At 37.5% G+C, this 24921-nt stretch overlaps 1 long non-coding RNA gene across 2 annotated transcripts; it reads right to left on the reverse strand.

Moving 5' to 3' along the window:
- Positions 1 to 2103: 2103 nt before the first annotated feature.
- LOC141514730 (uncharacterized) lies at positions 2104 to 24884 on the reverse strand. 2 transcript variants are annotated; one of them, XR_012476106.1, is made up of 4 exons: positions 24729 to 24884; positions 14655 to 14729; positions 13461 to 13626; positions 2104 to 2211 (listed from the first exon to the last, which is right to left on the reverse strand). It is a non-coding gene; the product is annotated as an uncharacterized LOC141514730 (long non-coding RNA). The 2 variants fall into 2 exon arrangements; XR_012476105.1 differs by lacking the exon at positions 2104 to 2211 and having other exon boundaries at positions 12875 to 13626.
- Between the last annotated feature and the right edge of the window lie 37 nt (positions 24885 to 24921).

Consider the following 24921-nt stretch of genomic DNA (forward strand, 5'->3'; position numbering starts at 1 on the left):
TTTTCATTTGTTTTTGAGGGTTTTTGGGTTGTTTTTGCAAAGCAATGAGGTTGAGTGACTTGCCCAAGGTCACACAGCTAGGTAATTATTAAGTATCTGAGGCCAAATTTGAACTCAGGGCCCCCTGACTCCAGGGTCAATGCTCTATCCACTGCACCACCTAGCTGCCCCATGTTTTTCCAGAGTTATTGAGCTCATCATCAGCACAAACAGCATCCCATCACAATCATATACCACAACTTGCTCATCCATTTCCCCAACTGATGAGCATTCCCTCAATTTCCAGTTCTAAAGTATAGTTTGAACCATGTCATTCCCTACTCAGTAGACTTCAAAGGTTCCCTATTAACTTTAGGATCAAATGTAAACTTCTCTTTTGGGAATGTGAAGCTCTTCACAATCTTGCCCCTAGGCAAGCCTTATTGGTTCCCTTAAACACACTCTGAAGGCTCATCAATCTGATCTCCATGTTGATCCTCATATAACATTCCATTCCCTGCCTTCTTGTCTTCCCACTGGCTGTCCTCCAAGCTTGGAAGGAATTCTCTCTTGACCTCTGCCTCTTGGAATCCCGGTTTCTTTTGACTTAGCTCAAATGGGGAGAAATCTTTCCCAGAGAGCAGACAAAAGTGATGTAAGAAGAACAGACAAAGACAACCTTCAGGAAATTCTCCTCCCACCATGCAGACCTGGATCAACCATTGGACACAGCAGTAGTGACTCAATTGGTATTCATTCCTATGGTATCTAAGAAAGGCAAAGAATGAGGCAGTGATGGCAAAGACTCACCTAAGGAACACGATCATCCTGCCTGAGATGGTGGGGAGTATGCCAGTTCCTTTAATCAGACAGAAATGATTGGATATTACCTGGGGAAATTCTCCACCACCCACAAGCCAATGAAACACCAGTACTGGAGCCCCCTATTCTGCTAGTGTATCCTCCTAAAGTAACTTAGACCTCAATAATAAAAGGAAAATTTTCCTTTTAAAAAAAAAAAAGTTTAATCAATACCTTATACTTGTTTTGTATATGTTGTAATTACCCATAACATATGAACATGTTAAATGTTCTACACATGTATGTTTAGATATAACATAAAACAAATATTTACGTATTGTACTATTGTTCTTGAGTGTTTTTATATATGTGTGTGACTAGGTGTATATAGTTTTCCCTTCCACATCACAGGGGTTAGGAGCACAGCACCTCCATGATCAGTATAAATATGTACCAATTTTCATACCAGAGAAGAATCTGAATTAATATGTCAATAAAAGATTATACAATACCAAACAGATATTCTATGCATTTCTGGGTTTCTAAAATGTCACCTGCTGACCTTTGTAAGCATCTGTGACTTCTGCAAAACTCCCAAAAAATTTCCTTTTAATTTCTTAAGTTGACTCATGATATCTTAAAGCCAGGTTGAGGAAGGGAATAACTGTATATATTGAATTCCTAGTCTCTGGCACAGAGTAGGTATTTAATAGGTGTTTTTTGATTGATTGATCTATTGATTGAATTCAGGGATTCAGCTAGAGAAGGAGTTCCCAGCTATTGTCAGACTCTCCAAGAGTCTGAGTATAATAATATATTGCTATATTATAATATATAATATGACAATATCATTATTATATTAATAATATAATCTTATACTAATAAGAGGAAACCACATCAACTGATCCAACATCTGAAGAACAAAAATGACTGAACCATAGTACTGAAAGCAAACAAACTTGAACTTTGATTTAACTCTTATATTGAGTTGTTCAGACATTGCCCACCTAATCAAAAGGAGGTGGCTTCTCCAGCAACCCTAGATTTGGGAGTGGAGGTTAGTACCAGAATGCCAGAGGCAGGATGGGCTTCAGGTATGAAGTAGAAACTCACCAACATTTTAATTGTATGTAAAGCAGAGTCGATTCTCAGGCAAGCCCGGGTCTGCTTCCTTCGTGGAGTAAGAGCCTTGAGCTCTATAGGAGAAATTCAATGTAAAATACATGAAGGCTTACCTATCAGGTTTTATGAGTTTGCTGACTAGGAGATCCTCCCTGAGGCCAAATAATAACTGAAGACCAGCAGATGGTAGCAGAGAGCAACACCTACAGGAGGAATGAGGCACATGGATGAAGGTCCAGGAAACAACTGTGGATGGATGGCTCAGACAATAGACAGTCTGATGATGGGTGCAGTTGTCCCAGGTCTACTCTGGGAAAGAAAAAAAGGGTTGTTGTACTAATGTACATTTGACATGCTGTTGAGTCATAGGGATGGCGGGCACCAGAGGGAGAAAGTTTGCACTCTTGGGATGTGGTACCCTGGAGTAAATCCCAATCACTCGACCCTTGTTATATACTAATTTTTTTCATTGAATTATAAATTGGAGTGAATTATCACAACATACATATAAACAGTTATTGTTTTACTATCAGATTGTCATATTGCTTTATATGTACAATCAATCAAAAACATGAAAACGATTTTTAGAATTGAGGAGACTGTTACAGCTGGATCAGAGAAGGGCAGTCTTGCCTACCCATGGAGGGATAACATCATAACAATATTATTTCACACACCAACCTTACAACTTAAGTAGTGCAAATATAACTTCCATTTTACAAGTGAGAAAAGAGGCAGTTAGGTGGTACATTGGATAGAGCACCAGGCCCCAAGTGAGGAAGACCTAAACTCAAAACTGGTCTTAGATAGTTACTAGCTGTGTGACACCTAGGCAGGTCACTTACCTTATTTGCTTCAGTTTCTTTAATTGCAAAATGAACTGGAGAAGGAAATGGAAAACCACTCCATTATCTTTTCCAAGAAAATTCCAAACGAGGTCACAAAGAATAGGGCATCTCTTTTCTACTGGTCACATATGATCAAAACAAAAAGGCCTTGGGCTTACCAGAAACCACATTTAGAAATAATTGCCTGAAACTTCCAATGTATATGGAAAGCTATTCTAATGAGCCTTTCACCATAAATCTCACAGATGAACTTTCTTTCCCTCTTTGAGTTGCCAAAACAAATAAACAATCAAACAAAAAGATCTGATGTTGGAAGTAGCCAACAAAGTGATTTCCTATTCCTTTCCCTCTCCTCTGAAAGTGCTGTAAATGTGGCTTGTTTTTCTTCAGACAAATAAAGCATTTTTACTAAAAAAAAAAAATCTTCCAGTGATCATGGAGCTTATAAATTTCAATAATGGGATCTGAACCTAGAGAATCCACTTAGCAAAACTGTAAAGGAGCTGTGTGGAGTTAGGGCAATATTTTCTGTTGGCTTCCCTCTTCCTCCCTCCCCCCCAATAATGCCCCTGGCCAATATGCAAATAAACTTGTAAAAAGAGTGAGAGAGTAGGGTACATTTAGCAGAGTCCTCTCTAATTGCTTTGATAAACATCCCTATCTTTATTATGCATTCTGGTCAACTACAAAATCTCTGGACATTCAAGAGGATTTTAAAAATTTTGTATTTATCACAGTAGTACTATCCCCAAAAACCACATTTCCTATCCAAAGTAACTCCTTTGAAAATAATTAAACAAAAACACCTAGAAGTATGAATGCAACTAACAGTAGATCATTTTCCATTTTTATCGTCCACAGTTTAATAGAAAAAGAGGGTGTGAGTAATGCAGAATAACCGAAGCAGTGACTAGACCAATTCTTCTGGAAAGCCATTTGCAATTATTCTAAGAACATAGACTCCTTCCTGCTAGGTGTGTGAATGAAAAAAATCATTTTTTAAATATTTCTGTGACTCTAAAACTGTGCTAAGCATAAGTGGTAACAACAGAAAAGAGAAAACAATCTCTACCCTCATGGAATTTATACTTTATTAGAGAGATATCATACAAATTGGGAAGTGTTGACCAGGAATGAGTAAGGGGATTTAGAGAGTTGATTGAGTTGTTTGTAGTTCCAAAACTGGAAAACAAGTGGGAATGTAGTAGAATAATAATAATTATCATTATTGTTGTTAGTATTTCTCTAACATTTACTATGTGCCGGTCACTGAGCTAATCACTTTATAATTATTTCATTTTCACAACAACACTGTGAGGTAGTTGTTATTATTAGCCCCATTTAGGGGCGGCTAGGTGGCGTGGTGGATAAAGCACTGGCCCTGGAGTCAGGAGTACCTGGGTTCAAATCCGGTCTCAGACACTTAATAATTACCTAGCTGTGTGGCCTTGGGCAAGCCACTTAACCCCATTTGCCTTGCAAAAAAAAAACAAAAAAAAAACCTTATTAGCCCCATTTTACAAAGGAGGAAACGGAGGTAAACGGTGGTCAAGTGCCTTACCCAGGGTTACACAGTTAGTCTGAGGTCACATTTGAACTCAGGTCTTCTGACTCTAAGCTCAGTAATCTATCCACAGTAGGGAGAGAATTCGAGGGAATTCTATCAATAGCATTTGGGGGCATGCTTAGATGTAGTGACCCACATGTGGCCACTAGTCAAACTCACTGATCAAACACCTTGGCATCAGAGTAGAAGTTCCTCTTATGTTAGGTTCTTACAACAGAGCAAAAGGTCAGAAGATGACTGGTTAGTAAAAGAATAAAAAAAAAATCCTCCTTTTACTCAACCCAGAAGGTACATAATTTAAAAAAATTTCCATATACATCAACATATCTATAGTAGCACTTTTTGTGGTAATAAAGAGTTGAAAATAAATAAATGCCCATCCCTTGGGAAATAGCTTAGCAATGTGTAATATTGTATATATAATGGAATATTACTGTAAGAAATGACAAATTTGATGGCTATAGGGAAGCATGGGAAGACTCAGATGAACTGATATAAAAGCAACAAGTCAGCAGAACCAGAAAAATAAGATACACAATAATCTCAGCCATGTAAATGGAAAGAATAAAAAGAAAACTAGAAGTGAAAATATAATAACCTAACTTGTCCTGAAAGAAAGAGTATGAAAAAGAACCTTCCCCCCTTCTTTGCAAAGAACTTTCTATGGTAGTGGGACTTGGAACATTACATTAGGTTTCTTCTTAGGTGTTCATTAAGTTCTGCTGACTTAGTATTTTTTCTTTTTTTAATCTTTGTTCTATAACATGATTCTGGGTTAGGAAGAGGGAAAGATGTTTTAGGAATCATCTGTGATATAAAAACAAAAGATTTCTATAAAAGTTTTAAAAAAAAACTTTTCATAATTTACCAACCTTTTTCATTGTACTTTATTTGATTTATTTGTGTGTGTGACTGTTTAGTACTATCTTCATTTACCTTGCTGTAGTCATGGTTTGGATTCTTTGGGGGCTACTTATTTCATTATGCATTGTTCACACAAGACTTTCCTTTCCTCTAAGATTCTTTCATATTTATCATTCCTTACAGCGCAACATTCTTCCATCACATTCATATACTATAATTTGTTCAGTCAATCCACAGTCATGACAGCCTATTCAACTTATAAATCGCTCTAATTGTTAGGAAGTTTTTTCTTACAACAAATCTAAATCTATCTCTCTGAAACTTCCACCCTCGGTGCTCCTAGTTGAACCCTCTGGGATTAAACAGAACAGGTTTAATACATCTTCCACATGACAAATTTTCAAACATTTGAAGGCATCTATCATGTCATTTCTGTCTTCTTGTCTCCACGTTAAACATCCTCACTTCAATCAATTCAATCTTCTTAGGCATGATCTTGAGGTCCTTTATCTCTCCTATAGTCACTCTTAACAGTTGGTTATATGTGTTTTCCAATGCAGCACAGATGTAATATCAAACCAACCCACCCCTCACCAATGTCTCTTACTCTGTCTTATTCCCTCCATGCTTAGAACTTACTCACCTGCCCCCAAGGGAGTGGTCATGCTGTTATAACTCACTCAGAGTACTGGTTTGGGGACAAGCTATATGTCTACTACTTGTAACTTTAGCTCCTGAGCCCCCATGAGTGTGCTACCCAGTTAAACAAATCATTCAAGATAGCCATTAATTCTTAATCATGAAGTATTTATTAAACAAGAAGACAAATGAAAAAATAACCATAACACAATTGTCTACCCATTTGACGTATAAAAATTTAGAGAGATATAGTTTCGGGGTAATTAATCATTTTATTAATCATACTAGCAAGAATTAATAAAAGAGGTCAGTGACACTCTCAAATGCTAAAGGCCCCTCATGGAACCCACTCAACGATTATATTCCCTTGGAATTGTAAGTGTGAAGATAGCAGTCAATTCTGATTATGTTAACAAGTAATGAAGAGAATGAATATTAAAATTAGAGGTGGACTTATTCAAATGAGGGTCTAGGGGATGTGACTCTGATCTAAAGAGACTTATCACCCATATCACCCTGTCTAAGGTAGTCTAAAGAAAAGTAATTCACTTTTTTCCCAAACCTGTCTTTTCCTTTGGTTGGGCTCTGAGGTAACATTTAGCTCCATAAGCAAAACAGCTCCCTTGAAGTCTAGAATCTACAGAACTATTCAAGTTTATTCACTATTTCCCTCTCTCAGGATATAAGTGGCAGTAAAGAACAATATAGATAAATTTTTACTCCTTTAATATATCGTTATTTATTTATTTGCTCCCTTTTATATTGTTCAAAGATGGGATTTTTCTACCATTCTTGCTATTTGTTGTTGTTCAATCATTTCTGTCTCTACCCATTTGGAGAGTTTTTGATAAAGATACTAGAGTGATTTATCATTTCTTTCTCCAATTCATTTTACAGATGAGGAAACTGAGGCAATACATCTGGCTACAACAACTAGCCCCTCCTTTCCACAGGTGGCTATTTCAAAAAGAAAATTATTCCTGGGGAAGCTGGGTGGAATATGGGCCCTGGAATCAAGAGGACCTGAGTTCAAATTTGCCTCAGACACTTAGTAATTACCTGTGTGACTTTGAGTAAGTCACTTAACCCCATTGTCTTATAAAAAAAGGAAAAGTTATTCCTTTTCCTCCAACAAGCTTCCATATCAATGCTGTTCCTCCAATCAAGTCAGCTCCCAGCAATCACTATAAAGCCTATCTCCACTCCATTCACCTCCCTTCCCTTCCCTTCCCTTCTTCTTCTTCTTCTTCTTTCCTTTTTTTCTGCTTTAGTAATCTTTACTTTTAATAGTAATTTCTTTTTCCAGAAAAGCTATTTTTCTCTTAAACCATCTCAGTGCTTTTATCTGAAGAGCTATTTATTTAAGTTTCTCTGAATTGTCCATATTTCTGTCCCAGTACTGATAATGCTTTTCTCAGTATCTCTCACACATGTCCTTTTCCTGAGTTTCAATAAAAGAAAATGTCTAAATAAGAAAGGGATGTCCTTGCACTAAAATGTGGATTCCAGATCTAAATACAGTATTCTTATATTCCCTTCCTTTTTCCTTCTGTGAAATGTTTCTCAGTGTAACCTAAAAACTCATTAACTTTTTGACTGATACACACATGAATATTTATTTACATGTATACATATATATATATATATATTGTACTGCTATCTCATATTGACTTTGCAGTCCATTAAGAAGCCCAGATAATTTTCAGACAAATGGTTTCATGCCACTCTCATCTTGTAGATTTGTAAATTTGATTTTTTAATGAGAGTAAAGATCTTGTTTATCTTTATTAAATTTCATTTTACTTATATATATGAGACTTTTCTCCCTGCCTTTGATTTCCTTGGGATACCTAATCAATAAAGATAGTGCTGGTTTAAAAGATACATTCATAGCTATATCAATAACATATTTGTGTTTTATATATATATATGTATATTTGTCTTCTCACAGTCCTTCTGACATTGAATATTTCCGCCTGTAACAGGTGTTGTCAGCCATGTGTACCTTGGTGCTGCTGAAACAATATGAATTTATACAAAGCTCATTTGCCCTGAATGCTGTCTTCAACAGAAAAAAAGGCTGTAGCTCATTCATTCAATTAATGAATTTAAAAACCAATCATGGAGTGTGGTATATATTTTGTCCACTAAGTGGCAATGTTCTCAGGCCCCCTCCCCAATGGCTTCATCTGGGAATCTGTGCAAGAACTTTGACTTTGTTGAAGGCCAGGGAATCTCACAGCTCTGTAGAGGACCTTCATCAGCCTATGAACCCTTTCATTACTTCCCAATCCCACCACTCAAGTTCTCTTGAATTCTGGCACAAGCTAATGCTGCCCCTAATTCAATATTGACAAAAAATAGAAAAGCAAAATGAAATATAATTCTGAAATATTCAAATTATGGCAATCTAAATATAACTCTCTCCATTTCTGTGCTGACCCCAAATCTGGGAAATCTCCATTCCATTTGGCCTACCTTTCATATTACATTTCCCATCCTTCTTGTGCTGACTTCCTTGAATCTTCCTTCTTGGAGGGCAGGGCTTATCCAAGCCAGGCACCCTCTCAAGTTCCAGATTGGAAGGAAATGAGACACTCAAAGACCATGTAATAATGGTTAACAAAAGGAGGCTGGCTTAGACATAACATAGCAAGAATATTTCAAAAAGATTTTATTCTGTACTCTTCACCTCCATACAGAAATACTTCTTTAATCATTTAAATATGGTAACTCAAAAGGCAATGGGACATCTGCCAGACCTGCGGGCACTAGCCCCCTTCATGGCTTCAGATAACCTGAAAGCTGAATTACCTACTCTAACCTTAGTCCACTAGATCAATTAAGTCTCTAGGACAGTTTCAATGCCTTTTATGGAAAAACTAATATAGTCTAGCATAGGATTGGTCCTTGTTAGAGAAAAGGGTAGTTTTAGCTCACATAGAAGCATTCTATTACCACCATATTATCAAATCGCCAATTTCTTGGCAGTCTTCCTTCCTCAAACTTATGGTATATTTCTTCTCTTTTCTTATCATGAATTCTAGGATACAGAAACTGCTTCCCACCAAAATTCCTATTTTTTACTTCATCAGCAACCAGGTCTTCCTTCTTCCAAACCAAGTACAAAATAGCAGTTGATTCATCTTCTGAAGACCAAAATTATGATTAAGACAAACTAAAAAGTTTGTTTACTACTCTACTTTTAACAAAAAGCTTTCCAAGAAATTGTCAAAGACTGAAGTCCCACATTACTATTATATCAAAATTAAATGCCAGGCTCAATATGCTTCCCAAACTCCCAATCTGTTTCTTCCTTCTGTCAAGGTGGTCTGTAGCCTAGTTCTACAGCAATAATATTTCTGTTTCTCCTACTGTTTTTTCTTCACCCAAATGCTCTCCACTATGTGTCCTTTCTGTTATCTCAATTTACTAACATAGTTTATCTTCTTGATATACAATGCTACTCCACCATCCTCTCCCTATTTTATCTTTTTTGTTCTTTTTGAATAAGATCTTCTGAATAGTAGTCCTACATAGTCCTATTTCAAGTTTTCTACTCCCACTAAGTCTCTGTACCAGCTACAAGGTCAAATTTGCCTTTAGGCATTAGGATTTCTAACTCTTTGTTGCTCATGCTCTTTTTTGCATTTTTCTATATACAGGTTACACCAATTGCTTATTCTATTTTTTTTTTTTTGGATTCTGTCTTCTGTGAATTACTGGATATCTTGCATTCTATTCTTTCTACATTGTAACTAAACTCTTTATAGTAGCTACCCAAATGTAGTAATTTTTCCATTCTCTTTCTTAGTTTAAAACCCTTTTGATTAAATTTGGAAGATTCCAGACAAATATATTTTTCTCAGTCCTCTGGTAAAGATAGTACCCATTGCCCAAGAGCCCATAATTCTTACAATTTAAATGATATTGCAGAAAATCAAATCCCATTTTCAGACAACAACTTTTTAATCACTCCTCAAACAGACTTGTCTTTCCCTAAGTCCCGGCATTCAGTCAAGAAAACAATGAAAACATCATCAGTACTCGATATGCCAATGTGTGGGGATTTGTTTTTCTATTTGTCACAAGGTCTTTAATTTTTGTTTTGTTTTTGTTTTTTTCAGTTGAGGGGAGGAGAGTAAGGAAATATATGGATGGGATGGCAAAAAGAAAAAAAAGAAAGAAAAGATAATGACTGAGGCATTTTTTTTTAATTTCAGGGGACAAAAGAGAAAGGAAGCCAGAAAGAAGTACAGAAAAGCAGGATATCTTTGAAAGCCACAACATTGTACTTATATATTTAAGAGAAAAATAAGTCATCCCCAATAGAGATATGAGGCTTCACATACTATCTTCTATTTTGGTTCTAACATGTATAGATAGATAGATAGATAGATAGATAGATAGATAGATAGATAGATAGATAGATAGATAGATATAGACATAGATACAGATATTTTCAAATAGATATATGTCTTTTTATTCTAATTTAATACACACACACCCCTACAAATGGGCACATACATGTATGTATATATGGAAATGCCCATTTGTAGGGGTCTGTGTGTATATTAAATTCATAATAAAAAGAGATTATTAAAAAAAAAAGATTTCCCTGAGCCTTTAAGACTTTTAGCTTCCTGCCCAAGATATCCTGATCCTTAGCACTGCTTTCTAGGGTTCTTCTTACAGTGATATTTGTCCCTAAGTAAATCATCAGATTTGATACATCTTGATTCTCCAAATAATTCTAGCAGGTAGGGGCTATTATTATCCTCATTTACAGATGAGGAAACTGAGGTAGATAGAGGTTAAGTGACTTGCCCAGGATCACATAGCTAATAAGTGCCTAAACTGTATTTGAACACAGGACTTCCTAATGCTAAACCTGGTGCTCTATCCACTCTGCCGGGGGTAATCATCTATTAGAAAAATGACTAAATAAATTATGATACAGGAATGTAATGAAATATTATTACGTTATAAGAAGTGGCAAAATGGAAAGTTTCAGAGAAACCTGGAAAGGCTTGTATTAATAGATGCAGAGTGAAGTATGTATTTATTAATTTTGTATTCGTGATATATAGGTGTATGTGCTTGTCCTCCCTCATTAAAATTTTATGTTCACTTGAATTGAGATTGTTTTGTTCTTTTTGCTGTATTCCCATTGTCTAACACATGATTAATCCTTGCTTACCAGCTGAGGCAAAGTAACTAGTGCTGTCTGCTGAACATGCTATTTACTGGCTAAGATACCAAATTGATCCTTTTTTTCTTCCCACTTTTTAAAAAAATGTATTTATTTAAGGCAATGGGGTTGAGTGACTTGCCCAAGGTCACACAGCTAGGCAATCATTAAGTGAGGTCATATTTGAACTCAGGTCCTCCTGACTCCTGGACTGGTTTTTTAAGGGAGAATAAATTGTCATTGTAAGACTTGAATTTCCAAGCCTTGGTGGTATTTCCCCCATTGAATAGCTAGCAAATTTCTACCTTCCCCCTTTCTCCTAATCCTTGTGATTGAGTTGCTGGTTACTTAATTGAAATTTCTTTTCCTTGCTCTCTCATCCTTACTCATCCACCACTACCCTTCTTGAGACTCCCTACCTTTGTCCTCTTTATCTACTGGATCCTCTACTGTGTTGTACCTTTAACAAATTTCCCTTTCCTTTAATGTCTTCTTTTCACACTCCTTTTTGAGAAACCTGGCTTCCTTTCCAGAAGGTACTTCATTTCTGACTCCCTCTCTAAGTATTCAGGGCACATTCTTTCATACCCCCAAACCCACTGGACCAAGAGGAAGATTAGTCAACTCTCTCATCACTCAATAACCCCTCTTACTTTTAGATTCACTATCCAAACTAGATCCTTGTGATATTCATGTCATTTTACCTTCATAATGGTTCTTAATAAACCTTAGTTGACTAAGTCACTGACCTCAACCACACTAAGGGATGAACTTAGCATCACACAAAACTAGTCTAAGCTCTATGATCCAAACCTCTGAACTCTTCCTTAATAATCACAAACTATTATCTTTCATTCCCTTCTCCACCTCACTTCTTCCAAACTTTTTCATTCTTACCATGATTTCTAGTCTCTCTGCATTCATCCTCTCCCAATCCATCATCCCTGTTCTAACTTTACTTTTCTCCTTAAATAGTTTTAGCTCTCTAATTAACCAGTTCTATATATAGAACTATATATAGGAAGAAAAATGATTTTAATGTCTGCAGAAAAATAAAGTCAGTGGTTGCCATTTTACCCTAATCCTTCAGATTAACTAAGTGAAGATCTCAAGATGATTCACAATGCATATCTATGCAGATTTTACATACATTCAGAGTTTAAGGATACATCACCCCAACTTAAATAGGAGACTGAGATCAAGGAGTGACAACTGGAGCAGAAACAAATAAACTTTTTTTAAGGACTTTTAAAAACTTTTCTGACTGGGTATATCTGTGACTGACTCAAAAAAGAGCTGTAATAACTCCTATTGAAAATGGCTAAAATTCAGTGGGGAAGCGGAAGATGGCAGTAGAGAGCATTTGTGTAGAAAGCAAGCAGAGCTTTGCTAGGCAAAGAAAAGAGCTCAAGACCCCAGAAGCTGGCAACATAGCAAAGAAAGCAACATGGCAAGATTAGAATCATAAAACATGACATGTAACACTAAGAGCATGAGAAGATGCCAGGGCTTGACATACTCCATTCTATGTACATTCCTTGATTATCTATGCTCACCACATGACTTCTCTCATGCATGTTCTATCTCCTATCAGTGTGTGACTATATTCTGGTCTCTATATGCCTAACTATAGGGATTTCAAAGTTATTTACATTTTTATGCTTTTTAACTAAAGTCTTTGAACTAATATGTATCCCTTGGTTGACCTGGTAAAAGGGCAATGTTGGAAGTTCATGAGTATGGATTTAGGAAAAATGCTGAAAAAAATTATAATGATAACTATTACATATTTAAAATGATAAGCAAGTTATATATATATATATAATAAATTCACAGTTTCATATGCAATTATCTTTTTTACTCTACTGTTATGGAAATGCTTGTGTTATTTCATAAATTAAAAAGAAAATCTGCTCACCCAAAGCAAGCTTTGAATCTGGGACAGTTTTGCTTCTAAACCCTTTCTTTTTGACCTCTGAATTTCTGTACACTGTTGACTTCTTCCTCAGTTTTCATGCCACCACTGTCTTCTGTTTCTCCTTTCACCCATCTACCACAGCTACCTTCGATCCATGTGTAACTTATGGTCCATCACTCACCCAAAGCTCTGAGCTCACATGAATTGGGTCTAGACTCAAGAAGAGTCTCTTTTGGGCTTGTTGCCCAGTCACCTGGAATTGGCAGTAAAAAATTTCAAACCTTAGGTCATGGCTAGTTTTCCACAGTTGTGGGTAAAAGGGGTCCTGAGCTTCCATATAAATATAGAGTAGAAATAAAAAATGCAAATAAGATATGGGACAGCATTTAATTCATCCCACAGAAAATGCAGAATATTCAAAGGGCTCACAGGAGCCTATAAACAAATACTGAAAAAACATAAAGTACTCAGAAAATACACAAGATGCCTTAAACACATACTAAAAATACATTAAAAAATGCTAGCAGTTACCCTCTGAAGAAACTTAAGTCGGGGTTGCCATCAGGGCAACTCTTTGCCATTCCACTGGATCCTTAGCTCTCTCCCACAGGATCTTAAACAGTTCTTGGATTCATAGGGCCATTCTGTGGTTTAACACTTTTTATGGGGAGGAGGGTGCTGCAATTCATGCTCTTTTCTAGAAGGCAAACACAAAGATTGTTTATTTTTATCTCAATAGTAATTTATTTTTTTCCAGTTACATGCAAATATAGTTTTCAACATTCATTTTTATAAGATTGAGTTCCAGATTTTTGTCCCTCCCTCCCTTCCTATCCCCTATCCCCAAGACAAAAAGCAATCTGATATAGGTTATATATGTTGATCATGTTAAACATCTTTCTATATTAGACAGATCAAGAAAGAATCAGAACAAAGGGGAAATCCATGAGAGAGAAAAAAACCAAAAAAGTAAAAATAGTATATTTAGATTTGAATTCAGACTCTGTTGTGAATAGTATTTTCCATCACAAGTCTTTTGGAATTGTCTTGGATCACTGTAAGGCTGAGAAAGTCATTCAGAGGTTATCATCACAAAATGTTATTGTTACCGTACTGTGTACAATGTTCTCCTGGTTCTGCTCATTTCTTTCAGCATCAATTCATATAAATCTTTCCAGGTTTTTCCTGAAATCCATCTGCTCATCATTTCTTATAGCACAATAGTATTACATTATATATGCATATACTACAGTTGTTCAGCCATTCCCCATTTGAAGACATTCCTTCCATTTTCAATTCTTTGACAGTATAAAAAGAACTGCTTTAAATATTTTTATACATGTGGGTCCTTTTTCTCTCATGGGGCAGTTAAACAATCAGTTCCCTTCCCATTAGACCTGAAGTGTTTGAACAAGCTCATTGTAATATGGGATTTAGATGGTTATTACTAAGGAAACTCTTTTCTCCCTCTAGAAAGTCTTATCACCTAAATCTTCAATTTGGGGTTCTAGAAGAGAAAAAAGGAATTCTTGAGGCAACATCCAAGATTCAAGTTATCTGGGAAATCTCCCTTCTCTCCTTAGAAGACTAGATTCCAGGAACATGCTGCCTACAAAATTTGCCTACTCTGGCTAGATCATATTCTAAAGCTCTTGAATTTTGGTTTACTATATTCCTCTGCAGTAGGGTACAGAATGGAAAATTTACATAAAGTTAGATACGTACTCTAGCCCCTTCTTAAAGTGCATGTTGTGATATGATCCATCATCTCCTCATTGATCCTTTGATTGATCCCTTTATCTATAGAAAGATAGATGACAAAGTGAGTGGAGCATCAGTCTAAAGTCAGGAGGACCTGAGTTCAAATATGACCTCAGATACTTTCTGACTATATGACCTTGGGCAAGTCACTTAACCCTGATTGCTTCATATTCAGAGCCATCTCCAGTCATCCTTTTTAATATCAGGCCACTGGACTCAGATGACTCTGGAGAAGAAAGTGAGGCTGGTGACTAAGTACAGCATCCCCTCACTCAAATCTAATTCATGTGCTTGTCATGGCATCACCTCCCTGATGTCATGGTCTTATCCATAGAAAATGATAGATCATTGAGCCAGGAAGAGTTGGCTGTAAAAGGACTGAGAAGAAAGACCCTACCCCTAGCCAGTTTGGAACTCAGTTTTCCCTTGGACTTCCAGGGAAGGAGGGAGAAAATTTTTCTCCTCATTTCTAACCTACCAACAATGGAATAGCCTTCCACAAGGGCAGCAAGAGGCAGATGGGTGGCACAATGAATGAAGTGCCTACCTGGGGTCAAGAAGACTTATTTTTCTGAGTTCAAATCTGGTCTCTGATATTTACTAGTTATTTGATCCCAAGGAAGTCATTTAAGTCTGTCTGTCTGTCTCAGTTTCCTCATCCATAAAATGAGCTGGAGAAGGAAATGGCAAACACTCCACCATCTTTGCCAAGAAAACCCCAAATGAGGTCACAAAGAGTCATGACTAAAATGACTGAACAATAGCAATGGCAGCAAGACCATGTGCTTGTTGAATGAGTTTCAGTTCTAGGCTACCTACTTCTGCCTTTGTATTTCTTCCCTGAGCACAGGTAGTCAGTAACGGCCAGTAATCAGTGATGCTGAGAGATGGATGCTTCCATGCTTCATCATCTTCCTTGTGAGGAAGCCATAGTTATATACTTTTGTATTTCTTCCCTGGGGGCAGGTCTAAGACCAGTAACCAGTGACCCTGAGTGATGGATGCTTCCAGGCTTCATTGTCTACTTTGTGAGTTATCAAGTCAAAGAGGATACCATAGATACAAACTTTGGTAACTGGGAGTAGTGCCATTGGCAAAAATAGAGAAACAGGTGAAGTAGTAATTTTTTTTTCTAGGTTTTTGCAAGGCAAATGGGGTTAAGTGGCTTGCCCAAGGACACACAGCTAGGTAATTATTAAGTGTCTGAGACAGGATTTGAACCCAGGTACTCCTGACTCCAGGGCCAGTGCTTCATCCACTACGCTACCTAGTCACCCATGAAGTAGTAATTTAAGGGGAACAATAACAAGTTCAGACTTAGAAATGTTAAATTTGAGGTTCCAGTCAGATATCTAGGTAGAAGTTTTAAAAATAAAATATTCAGAGCTGGAAAGGACCTTAGGAATGACCTAATCAATTTCCTCATTTTACTAGGCTCAGAGAGGGAAAGTAACTTACCCAAAAATCACACACAGAGTAAATGGCAGAGCTGGGGTTCGAAATCAGGTCTCCTGAATAAAAAATCATTCCTCCACCATTCTAAAACACTATCTCCAAAGAGGTCATTGGAAATGTCATTGAAATTGTGCATAAGAATTGGGGTGATGATACAGCACTGAGGTGTCAACTGAAACCATAGGAATAGATGACATCACCAAGGGATCAAACATAGCAAGAAAAGAGTGTCCAGAAGAGAAGCTTGGGAAGAAATGATGATCCAGCAAAGTAGATAGAGAAATAGGAGAAAGGTATCAAGAAGAAAGGGGGAGGGGCAGCTAGGTGGTGCAGTGGATAGAGCATGAGCCCTGGAGTCAGGAGTACCTGAGTTCAAATCCAGCCTCAGACATGTAATAATTACCTAGCTGTGTGGACTTGGGCAAGCCACTTAACCCCATTGCCTTGCAAAAACTAAAAACTAAAAAACAAATAAATAAACAAACAAACAAATAAATAAATAAATAAATAAAAGGGGGGGAGAAGATGATCAACAGCGGTCAAACATCAAGGGAACAGAGGTATATCAAGAAGAAAGGGAGGAAGGCAGCTAGGTGGTGTAGTGGATAAAGCACCGGCCCTGGAGTCAGGAGTACCTGGATTCAAATCCGGTATCAGACACTTAATAATTACCTAGCTGTGTGGCCTTGGGCAAGCCACTTAACCCCATTTGCCTTACAAAAAAAAAACCTAAAAAAAAAAAGAAGAAGGGAGGAGAGGGTGATCCATAGAGTCCAATCCCACAGAGAAGGCAAGGAGAAAGCAGACAAGAAAAAAGACCATTTTACTTGGTATGGTCACTAGTGATCTAAATAAAGCTGTTTCTGTAGAGGGGTGGGAGTGGAAACGATTACAAGAAGTTGAGGATTGAATGGGTGGTGAGAAAATGAAGACAGTGAGTGTAGAGTAGATCATATTTTCTAAGAGTTTGGCATCAAAGAGTAATAACTTGAAAAAAATGATGGGATTTTTTGTTATTTTATTTTATTTTTTCCAATTACATGCAAAGATGGTTTTCAACATTCATCTTTTTGTAAGTTCTACATCTACTCTACATTTTTCTACCACTCTGCCCTCCCTCTCCCTCTCCCTATGGCATTGAGAAATCTGATATAATAGGGGCAGCTAGGTGGCACAGTGGATAGAGCACCAGCCTTGGAGTCAGGAGTACCTGGGTTCAAATCCCACCTCAGACACTTAATAATTACCTAGCCATGTGGCCTTGGGCAAACCACTTAACCCCATTGCCTTGAAAAATCTTTAAAAAAAAAAAAAAAAGAGAAATCTGATGTAGGTTGTACATGTATAATCAAGTTTAACATATTTCCATATTAGGGGAATAACAGAGTTAAGGGGTAGTTTTTTTTATTTTCTTTTAAGAGGAGAGAGAGATTTCAGCGTGTTTATAGGCCGAGGAGTCTACGAGGAAAGGAAAAGATTAAAGATGTGTGAGAGGAAAGGAGAATGATTAATTTCATGAGGCCAAAGTGGAGATGGGAAGGAACAAGATCAAAAGTACCATTGAAGAGGTTAACTTTAACAAGGAGGAGGGAGCCACATTTTCTTCTGAGATGGGAGGAGAGGATGAGGACATTAGAAGGATCACAGAAGTGGAGGAGAGTTGAGAGCATTCAAGTCAGATGGCCTCAATCTTCTCAGGGTAGGAGGAGGCAAGGTCATTTACTGAGAGTAAGAGGGGAGGAGGGTACAGTAAGGGGATTGAAGAGAGTAGAATGTTGGGAACAATGACACTGGAGGATGTGATAGAACATCAATAATAGTAGAAAAATTACTTTGCAGCAGTGAAGGGTGTGGTTAAGGTTAGGGAGCATAAATTTGTAGAAGACCCTTGTAGACATGGTTTATTATTTCTTCCAACATCACTAGTTAACTCTACAATAGCAGTTACTCAGCATTAAAAAATTAGCCATTTGGAAATGGTAGAAGGTCAAAAGAGAGAAGAATTTTAAGGGTGAAAGAGAAAGGCATATAAGAGGAAACTGAAGCTAGAACAGGATTGAAAGATGGGGAGAGCAGAGAACAACAGTGGGGCCAAAAATCATGATGAATCTGAAGAACAAGGATGGTAATAGCAAAGGAGTACAGGAAAAGTAGGAGGACAGGAGTTAAAGAACTGATCATCTTGATGGCTACATGGAAAGTCCTAGCCTTGGCATCAAGGAGAACGAAGTTCCAAATCTGCCTCTGATACTTACTAGCTATAAGATGCTAAGCAAATAACTTAAAATTGCTGTGCCTCAGTTTCCCCATGTGTAAATGAGAGGGTTGTATTTGATGACCTCTAAATTCTCTTCCAACTCTAAATCCTATAATTTGAAAGTTCAAGATCTTAAAGATTGAACTGTTTCTGGTAATGATGAGATTTATTGTGACATGTAAGTGATATCTAACATTTGTGGAAGTCATGTAATTAATTCCATTGGAATCTACTGTAAGTGAATTTAAAATTTTCTGTTTGGGGAGACATGGGATACCCTTTGTGAATTTTTTTATTTTGGCTAAAACCAAGGGGGAATGTAGGAGAGGTTAGTAGATGACAGCACCAAGAATCAGATAACAGTATGGTGACATGGCAAGAACTTCAATGGCAGAAGTTGCTGAGTGATGATGGTGGGATACAAGGCTGAATAGAGCAATGGGAAGACAGAATCAGAGCAGTAAAAGGCAAGACACTTGACCTTGTGCTCATCAATCTTAAGGGCACAGAAAAAAAATAAAATATGCTTCCAGTATTCCAAATAAGGCAATATTAGAACAAGTGCCTGGAAATGTAGAGTTACACAGTTCTAGACTACTCTACCTGGTGGCCATGAAGTAGGACCAAGTGAATGAAAAAGAAAGGCTTAAAGGCCAATGTGAGACAATGTGGTACAATGGAATCATATAATCAACAAAACTCAACCGAAAAAGATAAAGGAACAAATGGTGATAATAATGTTTCCTTCTTTGTGCAGAGATGTCCAAAGAAAATTCTGAGATGAAAGTGCACAATCTTATATGCAGCTTCAAGAATTTGAGATCCTGGAGGAGCCTGAGTCTCTCAGCTGGAAGTGAATGGAAGCTAAATCTGAGGAGATGAGGAAGATGAGTCCAACCCCTTAGCAGAAGGGAAGTAGAGCAGAGTCAAATCTAAAGTGAAATGCTAAAAAATAAAAAATAAAATGAAATGCTGTTTCAGCATCCCATAAACTGCCTATGTTTAATGTTCTAAGAAGCCTTAACCTCCTAGGAAAGTATCTCAGTAATTTTAAGTTATTATAATTATTTGCTTAAGTCTTTGTTAATGTGCTCTTATGAGTCTCTTGTGTCAAGCATTTGTGCAAAGGAAATAACTTTGTCCTATACCTGATTTAGGACGCAGCCAGTTGGCTTAGTGGATAGAGTGCCTGGAGTTAGGGAGATCTGAGTTCAAATCCAGTTGCAGACACTAGCTGTGTGACCCTGGGCAAGTCACTCAACCTCTATTTGCCTTAATACACTGAAGAAGAAAATGGCAAGCCACTCCAGGATCTTTGCCAAGAAAATCCATGAATGGTATGATCCAGAGGTCATGAAGAGTTGGATACAACTGAACAACAATGACAACATACCTAATTTGTATTGCATTTTTGGGTACCTTTCTACTTCCCCTTTTTGGGGACAATCTGGACATAAGCCCAACTTAAGTTTTCAATGATTTTTTCCCCAGGGCTTCTCCTCAGTCAACAATGAACACTTTATTGGACAGAGAGAAAATAAGACAAGTAGGAAACTTTTGAAAGTATATATATATATATATATATATATATATATATATATATATATACTGAATTTCTTATATATGTATATATTAGTATACTTACTTTAATATATAATAAATTTAATAAAATGTATATCATATATACATATATAATATGTATTTTTTTTAAGAGAGAGAGAGAGAAAGAGACTAAATTTCACAATCTCATCCAGACAAATTTACAGCAATCACTCACTAGCCCAATCCCACTACTAATGGGAGCAGAAGCTCTATTATTCAACCTGGGCCACTTTGCCCCTCCCTAGGCAGCCTGGTATCCCCCTAGTTCCTGGGGGATCTTTGTATTGATGTTGAATTTTAGAGACAATTAGCTCATTGTAACTCAGAATGCTTAAACTCAATTCACCAGCCTCAGTATCCCCGGGAGCAGGCATTTCCTCATTTTGAATTGTCCTAAATTAGGGGACCAAGGGACCACACCTGATTTATAAATTAAAAACATAAACAATCACTGTGTATAATATTTACTGTTTTATATACAATCCTCTTTTTCTGTTCTATTATGAATACAGGATGCTTATTTTATTTGATGTTTTTGGTTCAAGATAAAAAGTAAATTAATTTTTAAAGTATTATTATATGCAGTTATACATTGGGCCCCCTTGCTCTGTTTTCTATCTCCTTATATATTCCTAGGAGTTGCATTTGCAGGGTTGAAAGATATGTGTAGTTTAGTGAATCTTTTAGTATAAATTTCAAATTATTTTTTAGAACAGGAGGATCAATTAAGAGCTCCACCAATAGTATATTGTGTGCCTACATTCCCATAGCCTCTCCATCATGTACCATTTTGTCTTTAGACATTTTTGCCAATTTGATGGGCATATGGTAAAACTTCAAAGTTGTTTTAATTTTCATTTTCCTTTTTATTAACGATTTGAAGTGTACTTTCATATAATTCTTTCTAACTTGCAATCTTTTGAAAACTGTTCATTCATAAACATATGAATTTATCTTGAAAGATGGCACTTGTTTTCATATGTTATCACCTCCGGTATCAAATTATCTTGGCCATTAGACTTTCATCAATAATGGGATAGATGGCAAAGATATTTTTCCAGTTAATTGCTTCTCTTCTGATTTTTAGCTACATTGATATAATTCACACAAAAGCTTTCAGTTTTATATAATCAAAATTTGATTTCTCTATTTTCTTAACTCCTAAAGCACATGTTGTCTCTTTCTTTGTCTGGTACTGCTCATTATCTTTGTCTAGATGCATTGAAAGCAATTTGCACAATACATATAGTAGGTGCTTAATACGCGTTTGAATACATTTACCATTTTGTTACCATTTGCTGTCATTAAAAATAATAACTAACATTCTTATATAATGATTCATTGTTTAATAGGCACATTCCTCCTGACAATGTTGTAGTGTTGTTACTACAAGTATTATTATCCCTATTTTATAGACTAGGAAACAGAAGATTGTTAGAGTTTGGATTTGAACTCAACTCCCTTGACTCAAAATCCAGTGGTCTTTAGTTTCATCACACTTAATTGGTGTTTTTTTCTTCCCAAGATTGTACACTTAGAGGAGGCAGGAGTTATATGTTTTAATATATAAGACTTAGTGTCTTATACATATCAGGCAATAATAGAGCTAACATATAGTAATAATAATAATAATAATAACTAAGATTCCTATAGCGCTTTAAGGTTTTGTGAAGTTTTACCTACATCCTTGAAGGGCTGCCCTTGAATCACCCAATAACACTACAGCTTGTTCTCCAACCCATAAACTCTAATTTGGAAAACAGAAGTAATAACCCAGTATTTTTATAGACCAGTGACTTATTGTTGCTAAGTGCTTGGAGATCATCAGATGAAAGATACCAGGGGAAGTACCAGAAACCTCCAATCCCAGTCACAAAAGCAAGATAATGAAGGAACTTTTATAAGAGCCCCTCTGTTGAGTCAGAAGAAGGGAACCAAAGTCGGGTATCAGGAGGCAACAAATCGATCAGGAAAAAAGTCTCAACCAAGGAACTGTCAGAAAATATCTGTCACCAACTATTTCAGCTGTCTCTAGCCCATCCTTCATGATTTTGGTTCTCACCTTCAAAGGGAAAGGATCTCTCCCATCTTCTCCAAATCAGATAGGAAACCACAATTAGAACTAACTACTGAAGAGGAGGATTTTACAAGACTTGGGCAAGCACACATCTTCCAAGTGGCTTGTTTGGGAGTTGTGACTCAGGGTGACTGATGTTGGGCTAACCTAGCTGCTGTCCCAGGTTCAATCCTCCCATTTTACCCCTATCCATCTGCTAGACTTCAAACAACAATTTTCTCTCCCTGAAAGTCTCACTCCCATACACAAATATTAGATTCTTGGGCACATGTGAATATATCAACCAGTTTGTTCTTTGTTTTTACTAGTCAGTCAACCCCAAGAATTTATTAGTTACTTATCTCAAATCTAGTTGTCCAGTTCTAATCTGTCTTTCTTGAAAGCCAGTCTTAAATCTACAACTGCCTATTAATTCAAACTAGGTATTTTATATGTCTTAATCTAAAAATCTTTAAAACTGAACTCATCTTTCCCAAAAAAATCCTTCCCTCTTCCCAATTTCCCTTTTATTGTAAAAGATACCACCATCCTCCTAGCAGTTGAGTTTCAGAACTGAGGTGTCCTCAACTCCTCAAAACAATTGTTAAGTCTTAGCATTCTACCTTCAAAACATCTCTGGAATACACCCCCTTCTCTCCTCTGACACTGTCATCATCATCTCTATTGATGATGGATGACATTAGGGCAGCTAGGTGGTTGAGTACCAGCCCTGGAGTCAGAAGGACCCTAGCTCAAATTTGGCTTCAGACACTTGTCTGAAATTGTCTCGAATCCAGGGCCAATTCCAGTCATCTTTGATTCATATCTGGCAGTTAGATCTGGATGGCTCCCGAGGAGAAATTGAGATTGGTGACTCAGAACATCATCCCCTCACTCAAATCCAATTCATTTGTTTGTAATGGCATCACCTCCCTGATGTCACAGTTTTCTTCTAGAATAAAGGACAAACAACATCATCATCATCAACTTCTCTATTGCTTCATGCTACTGCAGTAGTTTTCTAGTTGCTCTCCCTCTTTCAAGTTTCCTCAGTCTCCTACTCAGATGTCAAAATGGTCTTCCTTAAAGTACAGATTATATTCCTGCCCCTTCCTGTAGAAAAGAACAAGAACAAGAAGCATCCTGTCACTTCCAGGATCATATATATGTCAGGACAGGTTCAGTTTATAACATCTATGCAGTGGATAAAATTCAATCTTTACCCTCTGGACATAGTAAGAAAAAGTTGAAATCTGTACCCATTACATAGCTAATCAAAGGAGGCTACTCCCATCCACAAAGAGAAGAGGGGAAGCCCTCCCAAGAACAGGGTAGCTTTAGGTTAGGAGATCCAGGCATGCCCAAGGAAGCTCCCTTAAAAGACAATCTAGGTAATGCTTCAAAGGTCCATTACATAGAAACCTTCTTGGTCATCCTTAATCTTAGTGTCTTCCTTCTAAAATTCTCACAATTTTTCTTGTATAGAATTAATACGAAGTATTTATCAAGTAATTACTATGGGTCAGATACTACTGCAAAACACTAGAAATGAGCAAAAAGCCAAGTCCCTGTTCTCAAGTTGCTTATATTCTAATGAGGGAAAGGCAATTTTCCAAAAGACTCTGGTGTAACAGACAAGCTTTCAAGAAGATGAATGTTGAAAAAATAAAGTAACATTAAAAAAAAAAGGCATTGGGAAGGGGGCATAGTAGGGACAGTCGAGAAGAGAATTGGGGGGATAACCTGGAAAGGAATGAAGACATGGATGACCTGAGCCTCTTCCTAAAAATGGCAGAGGCTGCTCCCCCAACCCCAATCAGAGGAAGAGACCTCAGAAGGGACTTTGAATCTGTGAAGTTTCCAGGGTAAAGAGGTTTTAGAAGCATTGTAGAGAAAGATCAAGTAAGTCAAGGGCGGGGGCCAGGCTGGGCATGAGTTTTGTCAGCAAACAGATTATTTCCACATTTTCTTTCCCATCCCCCCACCCCATGAGATTGTGAGTTTCTCGATGACATCAGGGATTTTTTTTTTTTGCCTTCCTCTGTCTCTCCAAGATTTAACCATAGTTCCTGGAATACATTAAGTGCTTAATTAAGTGGATTTTTTTAAAAAAGGCAACAAACAAGGTCCACATCTTCAAGGAGCTCACATTCTAATGGGGGGAGGTAACACGCAAATAAGTATGTAAAGACAAGAAATTCGGTGTAAACCATCGATGGAGGGTAAATTCAAAGAGAGCACAAGAGGATGCCGAGAAAACAGAAGACACGGCTGGAAGGAAACCAAAGAAGCTGGGGGGGGGGGGGGGGGGGGGGGGGACAAAGTCCTCGCCCAAATTAGCTAAAGCAGCAAGCATTTATTAAGCGCCTACTGTATGCTATGCAAAATGCATACAAAAGAAGGGGGTGGGGTGGGAAACCACCAGACCCCGCCCCCAAGAGGATGAGAGTCTATGCAAACAACTCGCTAAGATTAAGAGCAATTCAGCCTAAAGTGGAGAGGATGCACGGAAGGGCTTCACTGGCAAACACAACTTAATCTGGAAGGCTCTCAAGGCCAAGAGCTTTGAAAGCTTCCAAAGTGCAAAGAGAGCATGCGCATTAGCCGTGCCCGAGCTGCCTTATTAAGGTTGGTTTTCTGCGACTGCCCCGCCCCCACCCCGGCTCACGTGTGCGGCTGGAGCTGGCAAATAAACCGGGAGTCGAGGTTTGACAAAGGCTGGAGGAGGAAGAGGAAGTCGAAGGGAAAGCGTCAGTCGTGGGAGTGGGCTGCTCCACTGGGTCAAGGCTATTGCTGCGGCCAGTTTCCTAGTCTGTCAAAAGCACGTGGTTCCACTGCCCCCACCCCTCTCCACCCAGCCG

This window comes from Macrotis lagotis, chromosome 2 (assembly GCF_037893015.1).
Source record: "Macrotis lagotis isolate mMagLag1 chromosome 2, bilby.v1.9.chrom.fasta, whole genome shotgun sequence".
NCBI lineage: Eukaryota > Metazoa > Chordata > Mammalia > Peramelemorphia > Peramelidae > Macrotis > Macrotis lagotis.